This window comes from Suncus etruscus, chromosome 7, assembly GCF_024139225.1.
Source record: "Suncus etruscus isolate mSunEtr1 chromosome 7, mSunEtr1.pri.cur, whole genome shotgun sequence".
Classification (NCBI taxonomy): Eukaryota; Metazoa; Chordata; class Mammalia; order Eulipotyphla; family Soricidae; genus Suncus; species Suncus etruscus.
Genome location: NC_064854.1, coordinates 89,445,121 through 89,455,518, shown reverse-complemented (window position 1 = coordinate 89,455,518; position 10,398 = coordinate 89,445,121). Strand labels below are relative to the sequence as shown.

Sequence of the window (10,398 nt, the reverse complement as noted above, 5' to 3'; positions counted from 1 at the left end):
CTTGGAACTGCAAGATACCCAGAAAACTGACAAAAAAAAAAAAAAAACTCCCAGGCAAACTGAAATGACTAGACCATAAACACCATCTGGCCTCCAAATCAAGCATACACACACTGACACCAGAACACACACATATGATTACCTGTAAAAGGAATTAAAGTGTTAAAGATTCATTATATTTTAAAGATTTTATCATAAACAATTTCATTTGTAATTCTGTTTTATTATATTAACATTAAGAAAAATATATAAATAGCATACAGGATTAAGCTTTCATAAAGGGTAACATGAAGAGAATATTGATAAAGTTAACAACAATAATTTTTAAATTGTATTTGGGAAAAACTCAGCCAACGTAAACAAATTTAAAAAGTGATATTGTACAAAAAATTTGTAATTTAAATATAAATGGTTAGTTACTTTTCACAGTTTATAAATTAACTGTTTGTAAATCATTAAGAAAACTACCAAAAGAACCTGGAATACAAATCTTTGAAATGTGTACACAGTATCATACAAATGAATACTTTGACTCTCAAATATCTAAAAATATAAACTTGTAAGTAAAATTAAATGATTGTATCTATTTTGCCTAAAAAATCAAATTTTCAATGATAAAAGATTTCCGAACTGATAAAAAATATCTAGGGGGAGAAATATACTCATATATTACTGGACAAAATAGCAAAATTAAAAGCTTTATGGAGAACAATTTAAAGATACTCAAAATAAAAGTGGTTCTTTCCGTTGACTCAGCAATTAAATTTTTGGCAATTAGCCTGCTTATAAAGTTGGTCACATGCAAAATGATGAACAAAGTAATTTATGTAAATATTTTAAACAGGACACTTATAGGAATCTATATGTCCATATGTTTAGTTTCATTACTAATGGAAAATTCAAATAGTGGAATACCATTTTTATTAAAAAGTAAAAGGACGTATATTTTATACTATATAAGAAAGTATATCTATGTACAATAATTTAAAAAAGTAACTTTAGGAGTTAGAGAGACAGTGCAGTAGATAAGGTCCTTGCCTTGCATGTGTTTGACCTTGGTTTGATCCTAGGCACCTCAGAGTATCCTCCAAGCACATGCAGAAATGAATTCTGAGCACAGAGACAGAAATAACCTCAGAGAATCTGGACATATTTCAGGAACAAAAGAAATAAAACACAGTATATACATTTTTTCTGTAACAACCATAACATGTATAATGTATGATGCTGATTGTAAATACTTAAAATGCAATATAGAATAGATTGTAATAGTGTAAACTACAGTTTTGTCTTTTGAGGAGTTATACCCTCAGTGTTCAAGTCTTACTACTGGCTCAGAAATCTATTTCTGTGGTCTAATGGGAATTGAACATGGGTCTGCCACATGCCACTGTATTAGTAATCTGGGAGCCTATCCTAGTTTGCTTCCTGACATTACATATGGCACTAAGAGAGACTGTCGAACACTTCCATATGTGGTTTATTCTCTATGCTAAACATATAGTAAAGATATAGCTTGCCTCTACTGGGAAAAGGATTTTCTATCCTTATCTTTATCCTTTCTATCTTCTAGGATAGATTAAGCTGTGTGGAAATATATTCTAGTTACATAATTTTATAACTTTGATACTAAATCATGCTTATGATGATACATTTGAAACAATTAAAATGCATTTATGAAGGTAACCATGGTATTATTTTTTATATACTTAGAGAGAAGAAATTCTGTGTTCCCAAAATTTCAACATCAGTTTTTAATTTGTCTTATTTAAACACAGCTGCTACAAGGGTGTTCATAATACAGTTATGTTCTTTATTTTACAGATAAATTTGTTCAGGTTTGACTTACAGTCATATAATATACAACAACCTTCACCAGTGTACATTTTCTACCACTAATGTTCCCAATTTTTCTTTTTCCTCCATGACGCTCTCCTGCCTTTCTCTGGGGCATCTCTCTGGGGCATACATTTTTCTTCTCTCTCTTTCTCTCTTTCATTTTTTCCATTTAGATAAATTATTTGCAATCCAGTGTATATTTACTATCATCAATGTCCCCTCTTTCCCTTCTACCCACAATTTCCTGCCTGCATCTGGACACATATTTTACTTCTCCCTCACTTACATACTATCTTTCTCACTCATACTCTTAATTTTTGACATTTTGGTTTGCACTATTGTTGCTTAAAGAGGTGACATGCATGTCACTTTATCCCCTTTCAGCACTCAATTCTTGTCCGAAGTGATCAGTTCTAACTAGCCCTGTCACAGTAGACCACTCTCTACTCTAACTTCACTACTTGTTCATCTTTTTAGTGATATCTTTATTTAAGCACAATGGTTACAAACATGTTTGCAGTTGGTTTCAGTCATAAAGAAAACAACACCCATCACCAGGGCAATATTCCCACCACCAATGTCCTTCATCTCCCTCATCCCCCATCTCTGCCTGTATTCAAGAAAAGAATTCTATTTCTCTCACTCATTATCATTGTCATGATATTTGTTAGTGTAGTTATTTCTTTAATTAAACTCAATACTCCGTGTTAAGTTTCAAAGTTTTTAATCTAAATAGTTGAAATTTTTTTATTTAAAAGAAAAAATATTCTCAAAATTTTATTTCAATTTAAATAGAAGACATGTTCTCAAAATTTTCTTTTTCCAAAATAAATCATATCAGGGTTTTCAAGATTTAGAAGCCTTATGTGTTCTTTCAAATCCCTTAAAAGTTTCTTCACATTTTGTGGGGGGGGTCACACCTGAAAGCGCTCAGGGGTTACTCCTGGCTCTATGCTCAGAAATCGCCCCTGGCAGGATTGAGGGACCATATGGGATGCCAGAATTTGAACCACCAACCTTCTACATGCAAGGCAAGTGCCTTACCTCCATGCTATCTCTCTGGTCCCCACATGTTTTTTTAAATGGAATTATTTTTATTCAACAGTTTAATAAAGAAATACATATTGTGTACAAATTATTATTTAAGACACTAATTTTAGTACTGAGATCACACAAATGGAGTAAAGAAATAGACCCCAGGAAAAAATTCTGCCTTTTGGATTACATTCTGCATAATAAATATTTATTTAATAATTTTTATTTTGACCAAAGTGAATTACAAGTCTTTCACAGTAATATTTAAGGAATATAGTGAGAATGAGTTAGGGCCATACCCACCACCAGTGTTGTCCTCCTTCCATTCCTTTTCCCAGTATGCACTCTATACTTCCCCTTCCTCCCCATGTACTGCTAGTGTAATAGGTCTTCTTTGTGTATAGTTTGTTGTAGATTGGTTATCAATTCTGGTGTCATTGACTTTGGGTTTGGTGCTTAACTCTGATATATTTGTATTTCCACTCAATGTTCATACAACAGGATTTTCCTGGTACTATCCATTTTCCCCCTCAATTTATGAGGGTGAAAAAGATGATTCAAGTTCTGAGGTTTTGTTGGATAAAGAATGGAAAGAAAAAAAAAACGCTGATAGGAATCCGTCTAAAGGCATATAAATGTCGAAAGGAAAGAAAGAAAGAAAGCAAGAAAGCAAGAAAGAAAGAAAGAAAGAAAGAAAGAAAGAATAGAAAGAAAGAAAGAAAGAAAGAAAGAAAGAAAGAAAGAAAGAAAGAAAGAAAGAAAGAAAGAAAGGAAAGAAAGAAAGAAAGAAAGCAAGAAAGCAAAGAAAGCAAGAAAGCAAGAAAGAAGAAGAAAGAAAGACAAGAAAGAAAGAAAGAAAGAAAGAAAGCAAGAAAGCAAGAAAGCAAGAAAGAAAGCAAGAAAGAAAGAAAGAAAGAAAGAAAGAAAGAAAGAAAGAAAGCAAGAAAGCAAGAAAGCAAGAAAGCAAGAAAGCAGAGAAAGAAGAAAGAAGAAAGAAAGAAGAAAGAAAGAAAGAAAGAAAGAAAGAAAGAAAGAAAGAAAGAAAGAAAGAAAGAAAGAAAGAAAGAAAGAAAGAAAGAAAGAAAGAAAGAAAAGAAAAAGCAAAAACAGCTGTTAGGAGAGATGAAGTTATGAAATTTTCCTATACATGGATGTACACGGAATCTATTATGCTGAGTGAAATAAGTCAGAAAGAGAGAGAAAAATGCAGAATGGTCTCATTCATCTATGGGTTTTAAGAAAAATGAAAGACATTCTTGCAATAATAATTTTCAGACACAAAAGAGAAAAGAGCTGGAAGTTCTAGCTCACCTCAGGAAGATCACCACAAATAGTGATGAGTTTATTTAGAGAAATAACTACATTTTAACTGTCCTAATAATGAGAATGTATGAGGGAAATGGAGAGCCTGTTTAGAGTACAGGCGGGGGTCGGGTGGGGAGGAGGGAAACTTGGGACATTGGTGATGGGAATGTTGCACTGGTGATGGGGGGTGTTCTTTACATGACTGAAACCCAAACACAATCATGTATGTAATCAAGGTGTTTAAATAAAAAAAACACACACACAAAAAAGAAGCAATGACAAAAAAACCAGCACCAACAAAAACCATCACCAAAACAACAACCACAAGAAAGAAAAGAAAAAAAAGGAAAAAGGAAAAGAAAGAAAAAAGAAAAAAAGGAAGGTTTTTGTGGATTTTTGTTTGTTGTTTGTTTTTTAATAGGCACAATAAATATTGGGACAGTTAGAAAGGGAATTCCCTTGGCTTAAGAGATAACTTCCTCTACCCTAGAAGCATGCTATCTTAAGAGCAACTATGGGCTCTATACATGCTCATTCTTAAACCCCAAGTTCTTTTTATGGTTCCAGAAAATTTTATCCTCAGTTGTGGATGACAAAGTCAATCCTCTGTAACTAGAGATCTTGGTATTTCAACAGGTCATAGAACAAAGTCTAGGATAGAGTCTTTCATTTTGGTTCTAGTAATTCTGCTCCTTTAAGGTTGTTGTAATCAAGCCAGAGGCAAATATTGTCCTCAATGGAGAAAAACTAAAAGCCTTTCCTCTAAATTCTGGCACAAGACAAGGCTGTCCACTCTCGCCACTCCTATTCAAAATAACACTGGAATTACTTGCTAAAGTGATTAGGCAAGAAAAAGATATCAAGGGAATCCAGATAGGAAAGGAAGAAGTCAAGCTCTCACTGTTTGCAGATGACATGATACTCTACCTAGAAGACCCTAAAGTCTCTATAAAAAGCTTCTAGAAACAATAGACTCATATAGCAAGGTGGCAGGCTACAAAATTAACACACAAAAATCAATGGCCTTTCTATACACCAATAGTAATAAGGAAGAATGGACATTAAGAAAACAACCCCATTCACAATAGTGCCACACAAACTCAAATATCTTGGAATCAACTTGAATAAAACTGTGAAGGACCTATACAAAGAAAACTATAAAATTTTGCTCCAAGAAATAAGAGAGGACATGCGGAAATGGAAGCACATACCCTTCTCATGGATTAGCAGAATAAACATCATTAATATGGCAATACTCCCCAAAGCATTGTACAGATTTAATGTGATCCCTCTAAAGATACCCATGACATTCTTCAAAGAAGTGGATCAGGCACTTTTGAAATTCATCTGGAACAATAAACACCCTAGAATAGCTAAAGCAATCATTGGGAAAAAGAATATGGGAGGAATTACTTTCCCCAACCTTAAATATACTACAAAGCAATAGTTATCAAAACAGCATGGTATTGGAATAAAGACAGGCCCTCATACTCAGAGAATGTTCCCCAGACAAACAATCACCTACTTTTTGATGAAGGAGCAAGAAATCCTAAATGGAGCAAAGAAAGCCACTTCAAGAAGTAGTGTTGGCAAAACTGGCTAGCCACTTGCAAAAAAATTGAATTTAGACCCCCAGCTAACATCATGTATTAAGGTTAAATCCAAATGAATGAAAGACCTCGATATCAGACCCGAAAACATAAGAAAAACACGTAGGCAAAACACTCCAGGACATTGAGACTAAAGGCATCTTCAAAGAGGAAACTGCACTCTCTAAGCAAGTGAAAGCAGAGATTAGCAGATGGGAATATATTAAGATGAGAAGCTTATGCACTCAAAAGAAATACTGCCCAGGATACAAGAGCCCCCTACTGAGTGGGAGAAACTATTCACCCAATACCCATCAGATAAGGGGCTATTCTCCAAACTCTACAAGGCACTGACAGAAATTTACAAGAAAAAAACATCTAATCCCATCAAAATTATGGGGAGAAGAAATGGACAGACACTTTGACAAAGAAGAAATACAAATGGCCAAAAGACACATAAAAAATGCTCTACATCACTAATCATCAGGGAGATGCAAATCAAAACACCTATGAGGTACCACCTCACACCCCAGAGATTGGCACACATCACAAAGAATGAAAACAAGCAGTGTTGTTGGGGATGTGGAGAGAAAGGAACTTCTGCTGGTAGGAATGCCATCTAGTTCAACCTTTATGGAAAGCAATGTGGAGATTCCTCCAAAAACTGGAAATCGAGATCCCATATGACCCAGCTATACCACTCTTGGAATATACCCTAGGAACACAAAAATACAATACAAAATCCCCTTCCTTACACCTATATTCATTGCAGCACTATTTACCATAGCAAGACTCTGGAAACCACCAAGATGCCCTTCAACAGACGAATGGCTAAAGAAACTGTGGTACATATACACAATGGAATATTATGCAGCTGCGAGAAGAGATGAAGTCATAAATTTTTCCTATACATGGATGTACATGGAATCTATTATGCTGAGTGAAATAAGTCAGAGAGAGAGAGAGAAAGATGCAGAATGGTCTTACTCATCTATGGGTTTTAAGAAAAATGAAAGACATTCTTGCAATAATAATTTCCAGACAGAGCTGGAAGTTACAGCTCACCTCATGAAGCTCACCACAAACAGGGATGAGTTTAGTTAGAGAAATAACTACGTTTTGACCTATCATAATTATGAGAATGTAGAGGGAAATAGAAAGCCTGTCTAGAGTACAGGTGGGAGTTGTGTGGGGAGGAGGGAGATTCGGGATATTGGTGATGGGAATGTTGTACTGGTGATGGATGGTGTTCTTTACATGATTGAAACCCAAACACAATCATGTATGTAATAAAGTTGTTTAAATTTAAAAAAGAATAAAAAAGAAAAAAAAGTTTGTTGTAATTTCTGTAATTAGTGATCTTGTTTTTTACACAGATCCTAGGTTGAAGCCTAGGATAGAGTGTTTACTTTTGGCACCAACATTTCTGCTCTGTTATATTTGTCAAAGTCAAAATTCTGGGATTAGAGAGCGTTTCTTTGTTTGCTTTTTTTTTTTGTTGTTGTTGTTGTTTTTGTGTGTTTTTTTTTTTTTACAAATCCTAGGCTGAAGTGCAGGCTAGAATCTTTCTTATCGGTCACAGGAAAAGTTCCACTGAGTTGCAGTTGTCAAAGTCCATCTTCTGTAATTAGTGACCTTGATTTTTGCACAGATCAAAGGATGCCATGTCTTCTGATTTTATCTTACCTTTAGGTAAAGAGATAGGGCAACCTTCTCTTGGGTCAATTTTTTGCTGTATGCTCATTGTAAGGTTATTTTAACAACCTGTCATAAGTTGGTGCCAGAGTGGTATTATGGATTTCCCAGGGAGAGTTTTGTTCCTGGTGCTGATGCAAGGAGATGTGTAGGATCTTCATTGGGATCTGTTGTTCGAGGTTGGATGGTCTCTGTCTGATTATATAAAGTCAGATCCTAATGACACTTGTTCAGGGTGAGAGGTGCCCCTGTATAATAAAATGTAAGGGCTCTTATCCATAGTAGGTAAGAGTTTGTTTCTGACATTAAACTCAAATTAGAAGAGTTGAGTCCAGTCCCAAAATGGAGGTAAAACGACTGCCCAGTGGCCCCCTGCCCAACTCTGGCCAAAGTCACCACTGTCAGGGTGAGGAGGGCCATGATCAAGGCCCTCAAGAGCCTTGATCAAGATTAAGGAACAAGATCAGTTGAGAAAACTGTTTATTCGAGGTTTAAGTTTTGAAACTACAGATGATATTTTAAGAGAACATTTTGAGAAATGGGGCACACTTACAGTTTATGTGGTGATGAGATACCCCCAGACAAAATGTTCCAGAGGCTTTGGTTTTGTGACTTATTCATGTGTTGAAGAAGTGGATGCAGCAATGTGTGCTCGACCACATAAGGTTGATGGGCGAGTAATGGAACCAAAAAGAGCTGCTTCTCGAGAGGATTCTGATAAAGCCTGATGCCCATCTAACAGTGAAGAAAATTTTTATTGGTGTATTTAAAAAGATACAGAGGAATATAATTTGAGAGATTACTTTGAAAAATATTGCAAAATTGAAACCATAAAAGTTATGGAAGACAGGCAGAGTGAAAAAAGAGAGGATTTGATGCCACAGCTTACATAAAGTGTTAGGGGAGCTCAGCCCACCAGATGTATCCTTAGATTTTCCTGGTGGGGTGAACTGAAATAACACCCATGGGGTTCCTCAAAAGGCCCGCTGTGGACTCCTTTTCCCCCTGCATGGATGGTTGAGGAATTTTCGAAGAGATACTTTGCATTACGTTTTTGGTCATTATTTGGCTATCTCTCCTTTGTAAATCTTAGGCAAAATCTCTATCAAATAATTTGACTCAGAAATTACAAAACCAAAGATTACTAAGTGAACCCCTTTTCTGGATATATTTAGCCCTAAAAACAAAGACAATGCTTTTTCTCTTTTTTCAAATATGTCCTTGTAGCTGCAGTCTCTGGGTAGCAAGGACGAATGTAGATCCTGGGCTATTGACTCTCCTTTAGAAATAGGGAAACATATTTTAGGGAATTTTGATTCTTCCATTACTTGACCTGAAACAATAGAGCACAGCCCAGTGAAGGTCAAGTTCATAGATATTTCCTACTTCCTCCTAGTCTTGATTTTGCATTTGAAGTAAGCTTGCTAAGAGCTGCCTTGAGTTGTAACCACTCCTTTGTAACTTAAAATTTTTATAGTCACACCCATAGCTTAAGGTATTGTTACTGTTGTACTTTGCTTTGTGATTATAATTATTCTTCTCTACACCTATGGCTAGTTTTACCCCTATAAATCTCCCTGTTCAAAAAATTAAACTTGTTGCACTCCTGCCAGAAGATGTGTTGACCCCACATACTCTGTGTTGTGGTTTTCATTATTTCATATTTTAACTTCGGCCGCTCATGCACCCACTTTTTACTCATGATGGATTGCTTCCCACTAGAGATGCTGAGACGCAAGACTCCTGCAGCAATTTCCTTTTGTAATTTTTGATGTTCATAATACAGTTGATAAAATTGTTCAGAAATACCACACTATTAATGGGCATAATTGTTAAGTGAAAAAGGCCCTTTCTAAATAAGAAATGCAGTCTGCTGAATCTCAAAAAGGTTGTGGAAGTGGATCTGGCTACTTTATTGGGTCATGGAGGCAATTTTGGAGGGGGTGGAGGAAACTTTGGTGGAAGAGAAGGCTATGGTGGTAGAGGTGGTGGCAGCAGAGGTAGTTATGGAGGAGGTGATGGTGGATATAATGGATTTGATGGTGGCAACTATGGCAGAGGTCCTAGTTATAGTAGAAGAGGAGGCTATGGTGGTGGAGGACCAGGATATGAAAATCAAGGAGGTAGAGATCGTGAAGGATATGATAATTACAATGAAGGAGAAAATTTTGGTGGAGGTAATTATGGTGGTGGTGGCAACTATAATAATTTTGGAAATCATAGTGGACAACAGCAATCAAATTATGAACCCAAAAAGAGAGCAGTTTTTTTTTTTTTTTTTTTTTTTTTTGGTTTTTGGGCCACACCCGGCAGTGCTCAGGGGTTACTTCTGGCTGTCTGCTCAGAAAGAGCTCCTGGCAGGCACGGGGGGACCATATGGGACACCGGGATTCCGAACCAACCACCTTTGGTCCTGGATCGGCTGCTTGCAAGGCAAACGCCGCTGTGCTATCTCTCCGGGCCCAAGAGAGCAGTTTTGGTGGCAGAAGCTCGGGCAGTTCGTATGGTGGTGATTATGGATCTGGTGGTGGAAGTGGTGGCTAAGTTAGAAGAAGGTTCTAAAAATTCAACAGCAAAGGGTTACAATTCTTAGAAGGAGAAAGAGGAATGAGTTGTCAGGAGTACTGCAGGTTACTTTGAGATCAGTCATGCCAAATCCATTAGAGAAACTGTAAAAATCTGCCACAGAAGGAGTGATGATTCATAGGTCAGAAAGTTACTGCAGCTTAAAAAGGAAACCCTTCTTGTTCAGGACTGTCATAGCCACAATTGCCAAAAGTGCAGCTTATGGATTAATGCAATGTAGTGTCAATTAGATGTTACACTTCCTGAGGTCTTTTATCTGTTGCAGCTTTTTCTTTTTCTTTTTATTACATCAGGGTATATTGCCCTATCAAATTGTGGTAGTGGTACCAGAACCATAAAAAATTAAAGA

The 10,398-nt window shown here is 36.1% G+C and overlaps 1 pseudogene; it reads left to right on the top strand.

The window, feature by feature from the left end:
• The first annotated feature begins 7,805 nt into the window (after positions 1 to 7,805).
• Positions 7,806 to 10,007, top strand: LOC126013725 (heterogeneous nuclear ribonucleoprotein A3-like; annotated as a pseudogene).
• Positions 10,008 to 10,398: the final 391 nt, after the last annotated feature.